General features: G+C 41.4%; 1 long non-coding RNA gene across 1 annotated transcript; it reads right to left on the reverse strand.

Moving 5' to 3' along the window:
- Positions 1-14,158: 14,158 nt before the first annotated feature.
- Positions 14,159-19,423, reverse strand: LOC107000264 (uncharacterized). Its single transcript, XR_001447287.3, has 3 exons — positions 19,275-19,423; positions 16,122-16,277; positions 14,159-14,871 (listed from the first exon to the last, which is right to left on the reverse strand). It is a non-coding gene; the product is annotated as an uncharacterized LOC107000264 (long non-coding RNA).
- Positions 19,424-20,005: the final 582 nt, after the last annotated feature.

Genomic DNA, 20,005 nt, shown 5'->3' on the forward strand with positions numbered 1-20,005 from the left:
CTGCATATGGATAGCCAGTTTTCCCAGCACCATTTATTAAATAGGGAATCCTTTCCCCATTGCTTGTTTTTATTAGGTTTGTCAAAGATCAGATGGTTGTAGATGTGGTCTTATTTCTGAGCTCTCTATGCTGTTCCATTGGTCTATGTGTCTGTTTTTGTATAAGTACCATGCTATTTTGGTTATTGTAGTCTTACAGTATAGTTTGAAGTCCAAGTAGCATGATGCCTCCAGCTTTGTTCTTTTTGCTTAGGATTGTCTTGGCTATATGAGCCCTTTTTTCCGTACGGTTCCATATGAATTTTAAAATAGTTTTTTCTAATTCTGTGATGAATGCCAGTGGTAGTTTAATGGGAATAGCATTGAATCTATAAATCACTTTGGGTGGTATGGCCATTTTCACAATATTGATTTTTTCCTATCCATAAGCATGAAACATTTTTCCACTTGTTTGTATCCTCTTTGGTTTCCTTGAGCAGTGGTTTGTAGTTCTCCTTGAAGTCCTTCACTTCCCTTGTTAGCTGTATTCCTAGGTATTTTATTCTCTTTGTAGCAATTGTGAATGGGAGTTCACTCATGATTTGGCTTTCTGCTTGCCTGTTGTTGGTGTATAGGAATGCTTGTGACTTCTGCACATTGACTTTGTATCCTGAGACTTTGCTGAAGTTGCTTATCAGCTTAAGGAGTTTTGGGCTGAGGTAATGGGGTTTTCTAGATGTAGGATCATGTCATCTGCAAACAAAGAAAATTTGACTTCCCCTCTTCCTATTTGAATACACTTTATTTCTTTCTCTTGCCTGATTGCCCTGGCCAGAACTTCCAATACTGTGTTGAATAGGAGTGGTGAGAGATAGCATCCTTGTCTTGTGCCAGTTTTCAAGAGGAATAATTCCAGCTTTTGCCCATTCAGTATGATATTGGCTGTGGGTCTGTCATAAATGGCTCTTATTATTTTGAGATATATTCCTTCAATACCTAGTTTATTAAGAGTTTTTAACATGAAGGCATGTTAAATCTTATCAAAGGCCTTTTATGCATCTATTGAGATAATCATGTGGTTTTTGTCTTTAGATCTGTTTATGTGATGAATTATGTTTATTGATTTGCATATGTTAAAACAGCCTTGCATCCCGGGAATGAAGCCAACTTGATTGTGGTGGATAAACTTTTTGATGTGCTGCTGTATTTGGTTTGCCAGTATTTTATTGAGAATTTTTGCACTGATGTTCATCAGGGAAGTTTTCTTTTTTTGTTGTATCTCTGCCAGGTTTTGGTATCAGGATGATGCTGGCCTCATAGAATGAGTTAGAGAGGAGTCCCTACTTTTCAATTGTTTGGCATAGTTTCAGAAGAAATGATATCAGCTCCTCTTTGTATTTCTGGTAGAATTCAGCTGTAAATCCATCTGGTCCTGGGCTTTTTTTGGTTGTAGGCTATTTATTACTGCCTTAACTTCAGAACTTGTTATTGGTCTTTTCAGGGATTCAGCTTCTTCCTAGTTTAGTCTTGGAAGGGTGTGATGGTTAATAGTGAGTCTCAACTTGATTGGATTGAAGAATACAAAGTATTGATCCTGGGTGTGTCTGTGAGGGTGCTGCCAAAGGAGATTAACATTTGAGTCAGTGGGCTGAAGGCAGACCCACCCTTAATCTGAGTCGACACCATGTAATCAGCAGTCAACACGGCTAGAATATAAAGCAGGCAGAAAAACATGAAAAGACTAGACTGGCCTAGCCTTCCAGCCTACATCTTTCTCCTATGCTGGATGCTTCCTGCCGTTGGACATCTGACTCCAAGTTCTTCAGTTTTGGGACTTAGACTGACTCTCCTTGCTCCTCAGCTTGCAGATGGCCTATTGTGGGACCTTGGGATCATGTGAGTTAATACTTAATAAACTCTCCTTTATATATCTATCTGTCCTATTAGTTCTGTCTTTCTAGAGAACCCTGACTAATACAGATTTTGATACTAGGAGTGGTTCTAGAGGAACAGAATATAAAGATGGAGTTCTTTTGTTGGTTTTGGGGTTTCTGGAGTTGGCTGCTTAATACAATTAGAACCCAAAATGCTAAGGACTCTACTTCTAATAGTATGGAGAACACTGATTGTCCTTGGCATGTACTGTTTAGAAAATTATGCAAAATATATGCATTTGACACTCCTGATTCACTGTTTGTGAGGGGCAAGGTGTTTAGTGACTCTATACATAATACCTTTGACCATATGTGGAGAACCAAGGAACATAATGAAGCTGGTTGGTTGCTCCTAAGTTCAGTGGACAAAGTGATGAAAGAAAATGATGAACTCAGGGATTCTAACTCCCTGAGTTAGAATAAGGAGTTAAAATAGGAAGCAGATATTGAACCTCAACTCTGCTATGATTACCCTGAGTGAGACTCTTTATCTCCTGTAGAGAAAGAGCTGAAATTGTGGAAAAATAAACACAAGCTCTTATCATGCAAGTGGCTGAACTGCAATGAAAAGTGCATGCACAGCCTCACCAGATGTCTACTGTTAAAGTGAGGGCATTGATTGGAAATGTATGGGACCCTGAAACTTGGAATGGGGACATGTGGAAGGACCTTGATAAAGCTGGGGACACTGAGTTTGTAAACTCTTCTGAACCTTTTTTGTCAGAAGGAACAGCTTCCCACATACCCGGTAGTGGCAACATCCCCTCCCCGACCCATGCTGCCATCAGCCTTTCCACATTTATCTGAGGAGATAAACCCTGTGCTGCCTGAGGCAACAGTGATGGCTTCCCCTGAGGCAGTTGCCAGGCAAAATAATGTTGATTCTCCTCAGGAGCCATCCCCAACACCCCTGTTTGCTTCTAGACCTATAACTAGACTAAAGTTCCAGTGAGCCCCTGGAGGTGAGGTTGAGAATGTGACCCATGAGGAGATGTGCTACACTTGAAAAGAACTGTTTGAGTTCTGTAATTTATATAAACAGCAATCTGGAGAACAGGCTTGGGAATGGATATTAAGGGTATGGAATAATGGTGGAAGGAACAGAGAGTTGGATCAGGCTGGATGTATTGATTTGGGCCCACTAAGTAAAGACCCTGCATTTAATGTTGCAGCTTGGGGAGTTATAAGAGGTTCTAATAGTTTATTTGCTTGGTTAGCTGAAATATGGATTAAAAGATGGCCCACCATGAGTGAGTTGGAAATGTCTGATCTCCCTTGATTTAATGTAAAGGAAGGGATCCAAAGGCTTAGGGAGATTGGGATGGTAGAGTGGATTAGTCACTTCAGAGCTACTCGTCCCAGCTGGGAGGGTCCAGAAGATATACCCTTGACCAATGCCTTGTGAAATATATTTGTGAGGGCAGCACCTGCATCTTTGAAGAGCCCTGTAATTGCTCTTCTGTGTATGTCAGATCTAATAGTGGGAACCGTAGTCACTCAACTACAAAATTTAAATACAATGGGAATAATTGGATCCCAAGGTGGCAGGGGCCAAGTGGTGGCACTCAACCATCAAAGACAAGGTGGGCATAGTTACAGTAATGGACAGTAGAGGCAAAGTGGCAATCAGAATAGTCTGACTTGTGTATAGCTCTGGCATTGGCTAATTAATCATGGTGTTCCTAGAAGTGAAATTGATAGGAACCCTACTGCATTTCTACTTAATTTATATGAGCAGAAAACTTGTAAGTTGAATGTACAAAAGACTAATTTGAATTACAATCATGGCCTCACAATCAATTTCCAGACTTCAGCCAGTTTGCAGACCCAGAACCCCTTCAATGAAGGAAAGGCCAGGTCCCCTGGGGGAAGGACCCTACTACACTAACGACAATTTACGCTGTTAGTCTTTCTCCCATCCTTCCCCAAGGAGACCTCTGGCCTTTTACCAGGGTAACTGTGCACTGGGGAAAGGGAAATGATCAGACATTTCGAGGACTACTGGACACTGGCTCTGAGCTGACGCTGATGTCAAAACGTCATTGTGGTCCCCCAGTTAAAATAGGGGCTTATGGAGGTCAGGTGATTAATGGAGTTTTAGCTCAGATTTGACTTACAGTGGGTCCAGTGGGACCCCGGACTCATCCTGTGGTCATTTCCCCAGTGCCAGAATGCATAATTGGTATAGACATACTTAGCAGCTGGTAGTACCCCCACATTGGCTCTCTGGCTGGTAGGGTGAAGACTATTATGGTGAGAAAGGCCAAATGGAAGCCATTAGAGCTGCCTCTACCTGTGCAGAAGACAGATGGATCTTGGAGAACGACAGTAGATTGTCATAAGCTTAACCAAGTGGTGATTCCAATTGCAGCTGCTGTACCAGATGTGGTTTCATTGCTTGAGAAAATTAACACATCTCCTGATACCTGGTATACAGCTATTGACTTGGCAAATGCCTTTTTCTCCATTCCTGTCCATAAGGCCCACCAGAAGCAATTTGCCTTCAACTGGCAAGGCCAGCAATATGCCTTTACTGTCCTACCTCAGGGGTGTATCAACTCTCTGGCTTTGTGTCATAATCTTATTCGGAGAGACCTTGATCACCACGCTTCCTGAAGATATCACACTGACCCATTACATTGATGACATCATGCTGATTGGATCCAGTGAGCAAGAAGCAGCAAACACACTGTACTTATTGGTGAGACATTTGCATCCCAGAGGATGTGAAATAGATCAGACTAAAATTCAGGGACCTTGTATTTCAGTAAAGTTTCCAGAGGTCCAGTGGTGTGGGGCCTATTGAGATATTCCTTCTAATGTGAGGGGAAAGTTGCTGCATTTGGCCCCTCCTACAACCAAGAAAGAGGCACAATGCCTAGTGGGCCTATTTGGATTTTGGAGGCAACACATTCCTCCTTTAGGGGTGTTACTCTGGCCCATTTATTGAGTGACCCAAAAGGCTGCCAGTTTTGAGTGGGGTCCAGAACAGGAGAAGGCTCTGCAACAGGTCCAGGCTGCTGTGCAAGCTGCTCTGCCACTTGGGCCTTATGACCCAGCAGATCCAATGGTGCTTGAGGTGTCAGTGGCAGATAGGGATGCTGTTTGGAGTCTTTGGCAGGCCCTCATAGATGAATCACAGCAGAGGCCTCTAGGATTTTGGAGAAAGGCTCTGCCATCTTCTGCAGATAACTACTCTCCTTTTGAGAGACAGCTCTTGGCCTGCTACTGGGCTTTGGTGGAAACTGAACATTTGACTATAGGTCACCAAGTCACCTTGCAACCTGAACTGCCTATCACGAACTGAGTGCTTCTATCACGAACTGAGTGCTTTCTGACCCATCTAGCCATAAAGTGGGTCATGCACAGCAACATTTTATCATCAAATGGAAGTGGTATATATGTGATCGGGTTCAAGCAGGTCTTGAAGGCACAAGTTACATGAGGAAGTGGCTCAAATGCCCATGGTTTCCACTCCTGCCACCCTGCCTTCTCTTCTCCAGCCTGCACCGATGGCCTCATGGGGAGTTCCCTAACAGCAGTTGACAGAGGAAGAGAAGACTAAGGCCTGGTTCAGAGATGGCTCTGCATGATATGCAAGCACCACCTGAAAGTGGACAGCTGCAGGACTGCAGCTCCTTTCTAGGACATACTTGAAGGACAGCAGTGAAGGGAAATCTTCCCAGTGGGCAGAACTTCGAGCAGTGCACCTGGTTGTGCACTTTGCAGGGAAGGAGAAATGGCCAGATGTGTGATTATATACTGATTCATGGGCTGTAGCTAATGGTTTGGCTGGATGGTCAGGGACTCGGAAGAGGCATAATTGGAAAATTGGTGACAAATTTGGGGAAGAGGTATGTAGATGAACTTCTCTGAGTGGTCAAATACTGTGAAAATATTTGTATCCCATGTGAGTGCTCACCAATGGGTGACCTTAGCAGAGGAGGATTTTAATAATCAAGTGGATAGGTTGACCCATTCTGTGGGCACCACTCAGCCTCCTTCCCCAGCCACCCCTGTCATTGCCCAATGGGCCCATGAACAAAGTGGCAATGGTGGCAAGGATAGAGGCAACACATAGGCTCAGCAACATGGACTTCCACTCACCAAGGTTGACCTGGCTATGGCCACTGCTGAGTGCCCAGTTTGCCAGCAGCAGAGACCAACACTGAGCCCTCGATATGGCACCATTCCTCGGGGTGATCAGCCAGCTAGCTGGTGACAGGTTAATTATATTGGACCTCTTCCATCATGGAAAGGGCAGAGGTTTGTCCTCACTGGAATAGACACTTACTCTGAATATGGGTTTGCCTATCCTGCATGCAGTGCTTCTGCCAAGGCTGCCATCTGTGGACTCATGGAATGCCTTATCCACCGTCAAGGTGTTCCACACAGCATTGCCTCTGACCAAGGCACTCACTTTATGGCTAAGGAAGTGTGGCAGTGAACTCATGCTCATGGAATTCACTGGTCTCATTGTGTTCCCCATCATCCTGAAGCAGCTGGATTGATAGAATGGTGGAATGGCCTTTTGAAGTCACAATTACAACGCCAACTAGATGACAATACTTTGCAGGGCTGGGGCAAAGTTCTCCAGAAGGCCATGTATGCTCTGAATCAGCATCCAATATATGGTACTGTTCCTCCCTTAGCCAGGATTCAAGGGTCCAGGAATCAGGGGTGGAAGTGGAAGTGGCACCACTCACCATCACCCCTAGTCATCCACCAGCAAAATTTTTGCTTCCTATTCTTGCAACATTACGTTCTGCTGGCCTAGAGGTCTTAGTTCCAGAGGGAGGAACGCTGCTGCCAGAAGACATAACAATGATTCCATTAAACTGGATGTTAAGATTGCCACCTGGACACTTTTGGCTTCTCCTACCTTTAAGTTAACAGGCTAAGAAGGGAGTTACAGTGTTGACTGGGGTGATTGACCCAGATTATCAAGATGAAATCAGTCTACTACTCTGCAACAGAGGTAAGGAAGAGTATGCATGGAATACAGGAGATCCATTAGGGCATCTCTTAGTATTCCCATGCCCTGTGATTAAGGTCAATGGGAAACTACAACAGCCCAATCCAGGCAGGACTACAAATGGCCCACACCCTTCAGGATTGAAGGTTTGGGTCCTCCAGCAGGAAAAAAAGACACGACCTGCTGAGGTGCTTGCTGAAGGCAAAGGGTAGTAGAGAGGGTAGTAGGATGGATAGTAGAAGAAGGTAGTCATCAGTACCAGTTAGGACCATGTGACCAACTGCAGAAATGAGGACTGTAATTGTCATGAGTATTTCCTCCTCCTTTTGTTAAAAACATGTTTGGGCATTTATATACTTGTACTAAGAAAATATCTTCATTTTATTTCCTTTTCATATCAACGTTTAAGTATTGTTAACTTTATGTAATAGTATTTGGGTTGGGGATTGGTGCGTTTCTGGTTCATAACAGTTCACACCAAGGACTATCAGTGTTTTCCGTACTATTAGAAGTAACAGTCCTTAGCATTTTGGGGTCTAATCATATTAAGCAGCCAACTCCAGAAACCCCAAAACCAATGAAATAACTGCCTCCTTAATATTCTGTTCTTCTAGAACCACTTCTAGTATCAAAATCTGTGTTAAGGTTCTCTAGAGGGACAGAACTAATAAGATGCATATATATATGTGTGTGTGTGTGTGTATATATGTGTGTGTGTGTGTATATATATTCCCCTTTATATACATATAAATATGTATGGCCGGGCGCTGTGGCTCACACCTGTAATCCCAGCACTTTGGGAGGCTGAGGCGGGTGGATCACGAGGTCAAGAGATTGAGACCATCCTGGCCAACATGGTGAAACCTAGTCTCTACTAAAATACAAAAAAATTAGCCAGGTGTGGTGGCATGCGCCTGTAGTCCCAGCTACTTGGGAGGCTGAGGCAGGGGAATCGCTTGAACTTGGGAGGTGGAGATTGTAGTGAGTCGAGATCACGCCACTGCACTCCAGCCTGGTGGCAGAGCAAGACTTCATCTCAAAAAAAAAAAAAAAAGTATATAAAGGGGAGTATGTATACAAAGGGGAGTGTGTGTGTGTGTGTGTGTGTATGTGTATATATATATTCCCATATATATATGGGAGTATATTAAGTATTAACTTACACAATCACAAGGTCCCTCAATAGGCCATCTGCAAGCTGAAGAGGAAGGAGAGCCAGTGTGAGTCCCAAAACTGAAGAACCTGGAGTCTGATATTTGAGGGCAGGAAACATCCAGCATGGGAGAAAGATGTAGGCTGGGAAGCAAGGCTAGTCTCTCACGTTTTTCTCCCTGCTTTATATTTGCTGGCAGCTGATTAAGGGTGGATCTGTCTTCCCCAGCCCACTGACTCAAATGTTAATCTCCTTTGGCAACACCCTCACAGACACACCCAGGATCAAGACTTTGTATCCTTCAATCCAATCAAGTTGACACTCACTATTAACCATCACATTGCACTAGCCAGGACTTCCAGTACAATGCTAAATTAAGATGGTGAGAGCAACATTTCTGCCTTCTTAATGTTAGAAGGAAAAGTATTACATCTTTCATCATGAATACAATGTTAGCTGTAGGATTTTTATAGATGCCTTTTATTAAGTTGAGGAAGTTCCCTTCTATTTCTTGTTTGCTGTGTTTTAATCAGACATGGATATCGAATTCCATCAGTATTTTTTCTGCATATGTTAGGCTAATTTTTTGTTTGTTTTATTGACATAGTGAATTAGTTTGATTTTTAAATGTTAAACCAACTTTGTACTCTTTGGGTAAACACCATTTGGTCATAATATCATTTTTACATAGTATTGGATTAGATTTAAATCAGATTACATTTGATATGCTGTTAAGGACTTATACAACTATGTTCCTGCAGGATGTTGTCTATACTTTTCTCATAATGTATATGTCTGGTTTCATTATTTTTAGCTGGCTTCATAAACTGAATTAAGAAATCCTCCTCCTCTACTATTTCCTGAGCTACTTTGTGTAAGATTGGTATTATTTCTTCCTTAAATGTTTGATATAATTTGCCAGTAAAGCAATCTGAAATTACATTTTTTCTTATAGAAGGATTTTAAATAGGTATAGGGCTCTTCAGATTTTCTGTTTCCTCTTGTGTCACTTTTGATAGTTTGTGTCTTTCAATGAATTTATCTATTTTATATAAATTGTTGACTTTATTGACATAAAGTTTTAAAAAATACTTATTTTACTACCCTTAACATTAGTAGGATCTGAACAAGTGATTATTTTATTCTGGATATTGGTAATTTGAATCTTCTCTGCTGTTTTTCTTGATGAATTTAGCTAGGAATTTATCAATACAATTTTATTGGTATTTCTAAAGAACCAGCTTTTTCTTTCTTTGATTTTTCTTGTCCGTGTTTTTTTTTTATTTCATTGATTTCTGCCCTAATACTTAGTGTTTTTTTTTTACTTGAGTATAATTTCATGAGGTAATCGATTTTAGCTCTTTAAAAAAAAAAAAAAAAAAAAAACACCTTAGCCTTTAAAACTATACATTTCCCTCTAAGCTCTGCTTTAAATGCATCTCACACATTTAAAAGTATTTTTGTTCAGTCTGTGGCTTACCTTTTCATTTTCTTAACAGTTAGTTTGAAGAGCAGACATTTTGAATTTTAATAAGGCCCAACTTGTTCTTTTTCTGATGTGGTTTGTACTTTTCTTGTTTTGTCTAAGTAATTTTTGCCTACTTGATAGTAAGGAATTTTTCCTGCATTTTTCTGTAGAAGTTTGATTATAGTTTTAGCTTTTATATTCATATTTATGACCTATTTAGAGTTAACTTTATGTAGGATGTGAGGTTAGAGTTTCATTTTTAAAATTTTTATTTTAAATTTTGAAATATACAATACACTTTTATTGACTATAGTCACCATGTTGTGCAATAGATTTCAAAAACTTATTCCTCCTAACTGTAACTTTTTACTCTTTGATCAACATCTTCCCATACCCTTTCCCCATCCTCCCAGCCTCTGGTAACCACCATTCTACTCTCTAGTTTTATAAGTTTAGCTTTTTTAGATTCCACATGTGAGATCATGTGGTATTTGTCTTTCTGTGCCAGGCTTATTTCACTTAGTGTAATGTCCTCCAGGTTCATCCGTGTTGTTGCAAGTGACAGAATTTTCTTCTTACCAAGGCTGAATAGTATTCCATTGTGTATATATACCACATCTTCTCTATCCATTCTTTCACTTCTTAATACTTTGGTTGGTTTCATATCTTGGTTATTGTGAATAATGCAGTGTTGAACATTAAGAGTGCAGATGTCTCTTAAATTTGAATGCACGCTTTTCCTCTTATGGCTGTTTGATCTCAGGTATGTTAAGTAACCTCTCCAGCTTTTGGATATTCATTAGTAAAATGAGAGTAATAATAGCACCCATCTCACTGAATTCCTATGAGGATTATAGGAGACTACATGTGATATGTGCATAGTGCCTGGCACATAGTAAGTGCCCAATAATTGTCAGCACTTACCTAAAAATCATCTCTTCGCTCCTAATAATAGCCTGGAAAGTTTTAAAATATTGTTCTAAGTGGTCAGTTGAAGGATAATAAACATCATGGCAACTGCTTAACTGTTGTCTGAGTGGATATGGTCAAGGATCTTCAATGGATTATGAGGCCTTATATTATGCTCTTTAAATAGATATTAGGAAGTTGAATGGCTATTAAAGTATATTGTATCAATTCTGTCTCTTTCACATAAGTGATTAATCTTTTTTACACTTCATCTGAGACAGAATGCTAGGAACTCTTTCCTTGAGTTCCAAAATAACACTTCTCTTCTGTGGCTTAAACTAAGACAGTTCCTTTTTCTCCTTCCCACTGTGACAGTGCAAGGGAATTTTTTTATTTTTTTAATTTTTTAATTTTTTTTTATTTTTTGAGACAGAGTCTCACACTGTTGCCGGGGCTGGAGTGCAGTGGCGCAATCTCAGCTCACTGCTACCTCTGCCTCCCAGGTTCCAGCAGTGCTCCTGCCTCAGCCTCCCAAAGTGCTGAGATTACAGGAATGAGCCACCACGCCCAGGCGAGAATTTAATAAGCATAACAAAAACAGTAATAGCTTCCATCACAAAGGCTTTTAAAAACCCTGATGTCTGGCTTCACCACAGAATCTTTGGAAGAGGAACCTGCATTCTCAAACCTGGTTGTACATGGGAATCACCTGGGGAATTTTTAGTAATATTGATGTCTGGGTCCTTCTCCAGAGATTCTGATTTCACTGGCCTTGGTGTGATGTGGGCATCAGGACTTTTTAAAGCTCCCAGGTGATTCTGATGCTCAGTTGGGCTTGAGAATAGCTGCTTTATATACAGTATCTCCTCCATGAGAGAAGCCCCCATTCACACACACACAGCTTCACCAGGGAGAGGAAGCAGTCTCCTGGATCATGGAACTTGATTTCTGGAGGCAAGACTTGAACTGATAAGCCCCTTTGATTAATCTTATCAAGCCACACATCATGGTTTACCTCAATCTCTAATCTAACTGGGTTTACCCAATCCCCCACCCCTCCTCTACCTTATTGCACCCTCTGAACTCTTAGCTGTGGTTAGCAAACTTCCCTATGTCCTTAACCTTTTCTCTGTATGGAAGTTCCCCTTTATTTTCTTGCTGCAAAGCAGACCCGGCTTAACCCTGTTACCCTTGTAGCCCTCTTAAATGTAGACCTTTTTCTTGTTAAATCTCACGTACGCCATGCTCTTCAGGTTGAGAACATGGAGTAGGTGTCATCCTTGCTCTGCATTACTGCATTCATTCTTATTCTTTTTTCTTGTGAATGTCAATGTATTTGAATTTGGACCACCTGGCTCTACCATCCACCAATCCTTCAGATTGCATTCATCTACCTACCCACCTCCTGGCCATGCTCCTCATGCCCCAAGGGCCTTACCCTTTGTCTTAGTGTTTACTTTTCCATCCCTAAATCTCTTATTGCTTCTAATGACTTCAGCAACTGTGTGGATGACTCACGCAATGCCCCAGGGCTCTTAGTTCCTTGAGTTCCTCAGTTCCAACAACTTTTTCTCCCTTTTACCTCATGTCACCATCCAATTATTTCACCAGTCTTGAAATCTTGGTTTTAAATATTCTGTTGTCTGACAGTGGCTTCCTAATCTTCCAGATAATATGGTCTAGAATAACCAATACAACTGTTTTCCAACTTTGTTGAGCACTTCAAAACATCAGCTCCCCTACTTTGTTACTATTTATCTCATGTTTTATTTCCCTTCTTATACAGCTTAGATTTTGTGGCCCACAATTGTTATTGTTTCCATGAAAACACTTTCAACTCCCTTGACCCTCCATCTCTGCTGGAATGGACTGGCAACTCTCCTAGTGTGAGTGTGCATCTGCTGCCTTCTTTCTACCACCCTGGGAACCTGCTTTCGGACTTTTAACTCATGACTTGCTTCATATTTTGAGAATGCCAAAGTCATAATCTTCCCACTGATGCAGGATTTTTTTCCCCTTAGCTCAGCTGGGCCGGGGTTCTTGTCTCACGACCAGGAAAAATTAGGCATGTGGACACCTGAAGAGTAAGTGGAGTAGAATTTATTAAGCAAAAGGAAAGCTCTCAGCAAAGAGAGGGGTCCTAGATGCAGGTTCCCATTTGCCTCCTTCACAGTTGAACACCAGGGCTTTTATATATAAGCTGATGGGTCTAGGTTCACTATTTGTACAAGGCACAAATTCCTGGTGGCTCCACCCTATTCCCCTAGTGCATATACAGGCCCTTAGTCTGCTGTGGGCATATTTAGACAAGCACCTTGTGCAAGTTCCCTTATCTGCACAAAACATCTGGTGCAAGCACCTGCAGGGTGGGTTGGAGGCTCTCCAGGGAACTTTCCTTCCCTTACTGTTTGCCTAAAGCAAGCTGGCTGACTCCTTTCCCCACCAATAAACCTACAAATCTACTTTCAGCAGTGCCTGTCTTCTCTACTTCCCTATCATTAAGAAGTATGACATGCCCTTACTTCTTTTTTTATTTAAAAAATTTTTTAAATTTTATTTTAAAAACTTTTTTAGAGGCAGGGTCTTACTATATTGCTCAGGCCAGTCTCAAACTCCTGTGCTCAAGCGATCCTCCTGCCTCAGCCTCCCGCAGTACTAGGATTACAGGTGTAAGCCAATGTGCCTGGCCTATGGCTATACTTCTTTCAAAGGCCAAACTCTTCTTGTGCTTTGGAACTTATCTCCTCACTTTCTCAAGGACTTGCTATTTTAGCAAGCTTTCTCACCTCTCTCCTGCATTATTAGTTTTTCCTCTACAAGCTCATTACCATTATCTTACAGATATTTGTACTAGCATAACCCATTAAGAAAACAACAGTCTTTCTTGATTTCATATCCTCTCAGCTCACCCCAATTCTTTGTCTTCTGGAAAATCTTCTTGAACCCATTGTCACTCCTTGTATCCTTCTCACTTTTTAATTCTCTAGAATTTAGCTTTGATCTCCAACATACTTCTGGAAACATTTAAATCCAGCAGAAACTTTCCTAATCTTATACAATCTCTCAACTACATTTGCTCCAACTGACTACTTTCTACTTCTTGAAACACTGTTCTGTAGAATATCCCCTGAAATAAAATTATTTGATTTTTTTAAATGATTAGATTGGGTTATGGCCTTCTGGGAAGTATACCCCAGAGGCAAAGTCCCTCATATCAGGAGGTACGTGACAGCCACACAGCTTCACTGATGATGTTCACTTTCAGCATTTGGTTAAGGTGGTATTGTCAGGTTTCCCACCGTAAAATCACTGTTTCTCCCTTTCTCGACTCTGTCCTTTGGGAGCAAGTCACTAACTCTGGAGCAACCTCAGCCCAGAAAGGATTGGTAGTGATTAAGTTCCACCAAGGAAGATATTCTTTTAAATCCTGTTTTAAGATGAGACAATGAGGGTTCAGAGATGTTAAATAATCTCTCTGAACCCCAGTTCAGAGTTGTTAAATAATGATGTTGGCTTATTACCTAAATAACTTGTAACGACCTAACTTGTATTCATACAGCCAACCTTGCATGGGGGATAAGCTTGATTGAAATGCTTTAAAAAAGAAAACCTTCAGGTAAATGCAAATACATGCTCTTGTCAAGACATTTAACCATTTCTGCAGGCCAGTGTATAGGAAAATAAAAATGAAAAGAGACCCCAAACATTTGCCATTGTTGTAGAAACCACCACACCTCTAGTTTGGAGAAAATATTTTATTTTTACTTTTAGAGACAGTCTTGCTGTGTTGCCCAGGCTAGCCTCGAACTCTAGGGCTCAAGCAATTCTCCCGCCTTGGCCTCCTGAGTAGCTGGGACTACAGGTGTGTGCCACCATGCCTGGTCAGAGAAGAAAAGATTTTAGAGAAGTAGATTTCAGCTTGTGATGGGAATTCCATGATTTGGATCTGGCTTGGAGATGTGTTTCATTGGGCCTACATGGTGTTTAAAATTATTTTCTGATTCAGTTGGCAACTTTTAAAACCTGAGACATTTCATATACCAATTCAGGTTGAATGCTTCTTTTGGAGATTTGAAAGCTCTGGCAGTGTTGGATCTTCATTTATCTCTGACAACACTCACATGGTGCCAACTCACAGCTTCTTCCTATGAATGAGCCACTCTCTGGTTCTCTTCAATCCCTCATAACCTACCTGGGGTGATTTTTGGTTTTCATAGCTGTCTGAGCTCAACACTCCTGCTGAGAGGAATGAGATCACTGTCCCTTCTTGGCTGAGGGGTCACCAACTCAGAAGGGAGAGTTGACATATTCTTAGAGCTCCTGAAAGTGAAACCAGTATCAAAGACTCAAGTTGTAGGAGACAGTCTCCAGCAATGTAAGGCAGAATGTTCTATAGATGTTCGCAGTCAGGCAACCCAATAGGCTGCCTCAAATATGGTAACCTTCTTGTCACCTGGAGTGTTTAAGCAGAGGAGACATCATGAATCGGAGCTATCAAAGACAGGATTTATGCATTACAGAAACTTGGAGCAGAGACATTGAAAGAAGTGCTTCCGACTCAAATATTATGCAACCCCATTTTCCTGAAGAATAAATTTAATGGAATGGTAATTCTACCCATAAAGAAGTAATTATACCTAATAACTGATTATATTGAGACAACTACATTAAAGCACCCAATTTAAAAAAATATGCAAAGACTACAGTGAACTGACTGAAGATGTAAAGCTACAGGCAATGGTGAGAAATGACCAGAGATGTGGGGAGAAAATTGGTCACAGGAGAAGGTAATGGGAAGACAGGCAGCTCGTGTTTTGTTTCAGGTGGAGGGAGAGGGTGGAGAAGGGGTGAGGGAATGATGCAGTTAAAGGGGCAGCATGCTCACCACTAGGCAAACTGCATGCCTGGATTTTATCTTGTGGTCAAGTGGCCTTGATTTTCTTGAAATAAAAGGAAAGCCAGGTATAGTATAAACAGTGCACAACCTCATCTAAACACAGCCTAGTGAAGATGGTGTTTTAATCTTTTTGTTCTAGGGTGTTATGTAAACTGGTGATGGCATGGGTTTTGGTTTAGGTAGTTAAATACTTGAGCACTCTTTAGTTTGTTACTGGAGAGATTGTTCTAGCTTTGCCCTGAGTTGCAAAGTTTGGGCAGTCTTACTGTTGCGACCCATATTTATGTTTTTACAGAAAGTTAAGTGATTTGGTATAAGGCTATTTATGTTTACAGATGTGAAAATTTGCCTGAGGAAGCATTTTGTCTCTGCCTCTGTTTTTATCTACCAAGAGGATTTGGGAGATTCTTCTGAAATTAGTTCGAGATGTTGTGTTACCAAATTAAGACAAGTAGAACACACCTATCCATCAGGTGGTTTATTACCCTAACAGCAACAGAGATGTTAACCTCCTTGGTGTCAGTGATGGTTGAGATGAGAAAGGAATGCTTGTAGCAGCTAATTATATCTCTCTGTATTAATTACCATATTAAGTGACAGTTTTGTTCACATTTTGTTTTCGTTAAGGAAAAAAGAAACGAACAGTTTTGTGCAGTTCTCTGAAGATTTGGGATAGGAATCTTGGCTCTTGTCCTTAACAGATTTCAGGTCAAAATAAGAAAAGGAGAGAATGATTCCACTTGTGCTAGGTGGCTTAATAGAAAAAAAATTAATGACTTTCATTTTATTTCGGTTCAGACGCCTACCTGAGATATGATTTGAAATGAGTTTCCTATTCTCGACTCCCCTTGTCGAAGACCTGGAGATTTATCAATATCTCACAACAACAAAGAACATTGCTCAGTGCAGTTTGACTCAGGTGCTGCTTTCTTCTCCAAAGAACCATCACGTCGTCTTAACTTCTATAGATTTAAGCAGGATTTATACTTTATAAACCCAAGCGTGTATCCAAATCCTCTTGTTATTGTAAAGAACAACAACAAAAAGCCATACTCTCAATAAGTCAGTCTTGTTTTCTATAAACCTCTGAAGAAAGATTTGTACATTCCCCAGCCTGAGCATTAGAAGAAATAAACCCAGTTTGGCTGGCACCCCTGCTAGAAAGCGTTGTCTGAGAACAGACCCCGGGGCCCTGTAACTTTCCAAGCACTAATATGAAGGACTTGGCAAAGTGGCCACAGGGAATTTGTCACACTTCTTTTTCTTTAAAGTAGGCAGCAACTTACATTTATGTTTGTCTTTCTGGAACATCGTTGTATCACGCTATTATCTAGTCAGAGACATTTTTACTATTTCGTATGGGATTTATAGCCACAGGGCTTATTTCCCTGTTGATGTTTAGCATTATGTTTAGAATTATGCCCACCTGACACTTCAGAAATTTCCTCCAGCGAGGTTGTATTTAAGCCAGAAAGGGCCAAGCTGGTTCAGAACCCACTGTTCAGCTGGTACTTTCTATGTAGTGTAAGACAGACTCATTGAGTTAAATTGATTTAGCTCTTGCAGAGTTAACTCTACCTTCTGTTTTTTTCATTTGAGGGTTTTTTGTTTTTCTTTTTTTTTCACTTGGCATCCCTTTCCATTCGCCCCATATTAGTATGTGGAAGATGCAGAAAATGAGGCCTGCAAACACTACATGAGTTAATCACATCTGGGATGTCTACAGATGGGCATACTATATGCAGGTATAGTTGGGGTGTTGCGGAGAAGGGTATGTAGGCATCTTAGAAAGAAGGATGGGACAGAGTCAGACTTGGGTTAAACTCTGGTTCTTCCAGTCACTAGTATTATTCATTACCTTCCCATCTTGAAAAATTCTCGGGATTGTTGTAAGAGACCACTTAAAATAATATGGATAAGTCATAGGAGATGAATGGTAAACGTTAGTTTAGTTACAAATAATAGCTATTTTTCTTGGGAGAAATACCAGGTTTAGGGTCCATGTGAATATTATAAATGTAGCTTGGTGGGTTTTTTTGTTTGTTTTTTTTGTTTTGTTTTGTTTTCTGAGATGGAGTCTCGCTCTGTCGCCCAGGCTGGAGTGCAGTGGCGCGATCTCTGCTCACTGCAAGCTCCGCCACCTCCCGGGTTAACGCCATTCTCCTGCCTCAGCCTCCCTAGAAGCTGGGACTACAGGCGCCCGCCACCACACCCGGCTAATTTTTTTGTATTTCAGTAGAGATGGGGTTTCACCATGTTTGCCAGGATGGTCTCGATCTCCTAACCTCGTGATCCGCCCGCCTTGGCCTCCCAAAGTGCTGGGATTACAGGCGTGAGCCACCGCACCTGGCGCTTGGTGTTTAATCACCTAGTTTCACACCTAAGATGCATCAACGGGGCTTTAATAATTTTATTCCTTATTTGGCCAGTAATCCTATCTCCTCCAAGATGAGCCTAGATATAAAAATTTAAAAATACTTTTGACTGAATACATGTGTATTTCCATACCTATGTGACAAAGGACTCCATAAAAAGTACTGTATTATGCCAAGGTGCTTTGATCCTATTCAAATATTAAGATCTAAGTTTCAGCTATTTCGAAGGCCTGATAATTTCCACCTCTATTCCCAACATAGAAATGACTCTTTATGGAACTCCTGACCCTAGGTGGAACGTTTCAGCTGCTGCTCCCAGGAACCGCACGTCCCCTTCATACTCAGTGTGAACTGTCACCGACTGCATCAAAAGACCACCCCTTCATGTAGATGATAGAAAAATACCCTGGCTTTTACTCAGCTGCTAATGAGTAATTGCTCTGTGGTTAGTCACAAATGTGGCCAGCCACAGCAGGGCTATTGTGAGAAGGCACACACTCTTATCCTCCAGGACCTCGTGATGCTGCCATCAGATTGGGCCAAGAAGAGGCTGGCTGTTGGGCGGGCACTTTGGGAGCAGGAGATATATATCCAGGACTTGCTACTCTAGCATGATTGAGTACCATTATTAAAAGACATGGTCACTGAGTGTCCTGGATGGTCAACCCATCTCTCTTTAGTAGCAATGTTGACTTTGGAAACCGATTTCAGTCCTCAAAGGGCTGCTTGGTGGATATAGAATCACAGTAATTAGATCCATAGGTTTTGAACATTATTTTTTCCTTTTAAAAATGATACAAGCAATACATTTTTGTTGCAGAAAGATTAGAAAACGTGATACACAGTAAGGGTAAAAAGAAGTCACACCTAGCATTTAGGCATAAGCGTTGTTAATATTTTGTCACATCCTTCTATACTTTTCCATGCATCCTTATTGAGACTTGCATACTCTAGGGCTTGAGAATAATTCATTCTTTTAGGAACTTAGGGCGTTGCAAGAGCAATTATTATTCAGATTTTATTTTGAGAGGAGAAAGCAGAAAACTCTGTTCCTGTAAAACCAGGAGTGGGTGAGCAGGGGTGGGCATGTGACCCAGTCTCAGCAAATCAGATAATTATGACCCCTTGGATACAATGATTGGTCTGGAGTAGGCACGTGAACCATACAGGACTAGCCAGTTTTTTCCTGGAATTGATGAACAGTAGGACAAAAAGTTCCACTTTATGCTGAGATAGCTCAATGGGGAAGACAGGCAAGAAGTCTGATGTCTGCTTGACTGCCATGTGGCAGAGAGCTCATCTGAGAGAAAGGCCCAGCAGGGCAGAGATAGGCAGGGGGAAAGAGAGAGAAAGAGAGAGAGAATGAATAGTTGGCAATGTTTGAACCCTTGGATCCATCCATCCTTAAGATTCCCAGTTACGTTAGCCAACTAAACTTCACTTTTGCTTAATCTAGTTTGAGTTGGTTTATGCCAGATATGACCAAGAGTCCTGGCTCAACCACTTCTCTAGCTCCTTGGGGACAGGACCCTGTCTGGCCTGGTCTCTGAGCACACTGCCTGCCCCATGGCCTGCGTGACTCACCGAGGTTATCAACTCTTCTTCTTGGTGCTCAGGACTTGCTTTTCTCCCTTTCATTCTGCCTTAACAATTTCAGCTTCCAGCTCTGCATTGGTGACAATGGGCCAGTCTCTTTTTGGGAAAAGAAGAGCCCCAAACACCCTTTGGCAACCAGCTGAAGGGTGGGACCTGTGACTTCCCTCACAGCTGATGGGGTCAGATGGGTGGGTAGGCCCAGATTTGATTAATATGCCTATAAAGTGGAATTCTGGGACTGACCTCCACTCAACTCAAGCAACACAAAGATAATTGACCTTTGGAAACTGCCTCTGGCAGTCTTTTTATTATTTTTATAGGAAAGTCCTGCAAACCAATTACATCTCACAATGGGCCTTTTATGGTGCTATTAGTTTAATGCAGCTTTCCGAGAAATTAGCCCTCAGGGAGCCTGAAATTCTAGAGGAAAAAAAAGCCCTCCATGGACTTATTTGACTTTTGGATTAGCAGGAAAGATGGATTGGTAGCGCAATATTCCCTACAGTAACTTTTGGCATTTTTGAGCCATCTAACCAAGGTACCAAATTCCCATTGTGGGCCCCTAGTGTCTGCCCCAAGCAAAAGGAAAAAATAAATTTGAAAAAGAATAAGCTGTCTCTTTAAAGAGTTCAGTCTACAAATCAAAGAGGGTTTATTCCCCTCTTAGTCTGAGGTTAAAGAAGAATGGGAGTGAGAAAATTGAAATAGCACTTCTGTTT

The sequence above is a fragment of the Macaca mulatta genome, chromosome 9 (assembly GCF_049350105.2).
Source record: "Macaca mulatta isolate MMU2019108-1 chromosome 9, T2T-MMU8v2.0, whole genome shotgun sequence".
Lineage (NCBI taxonomy): Eukaryota > Metazoa > Chordata > Mammalia > Primates > Cercopithecidae > Macaca > Macaca mulatta.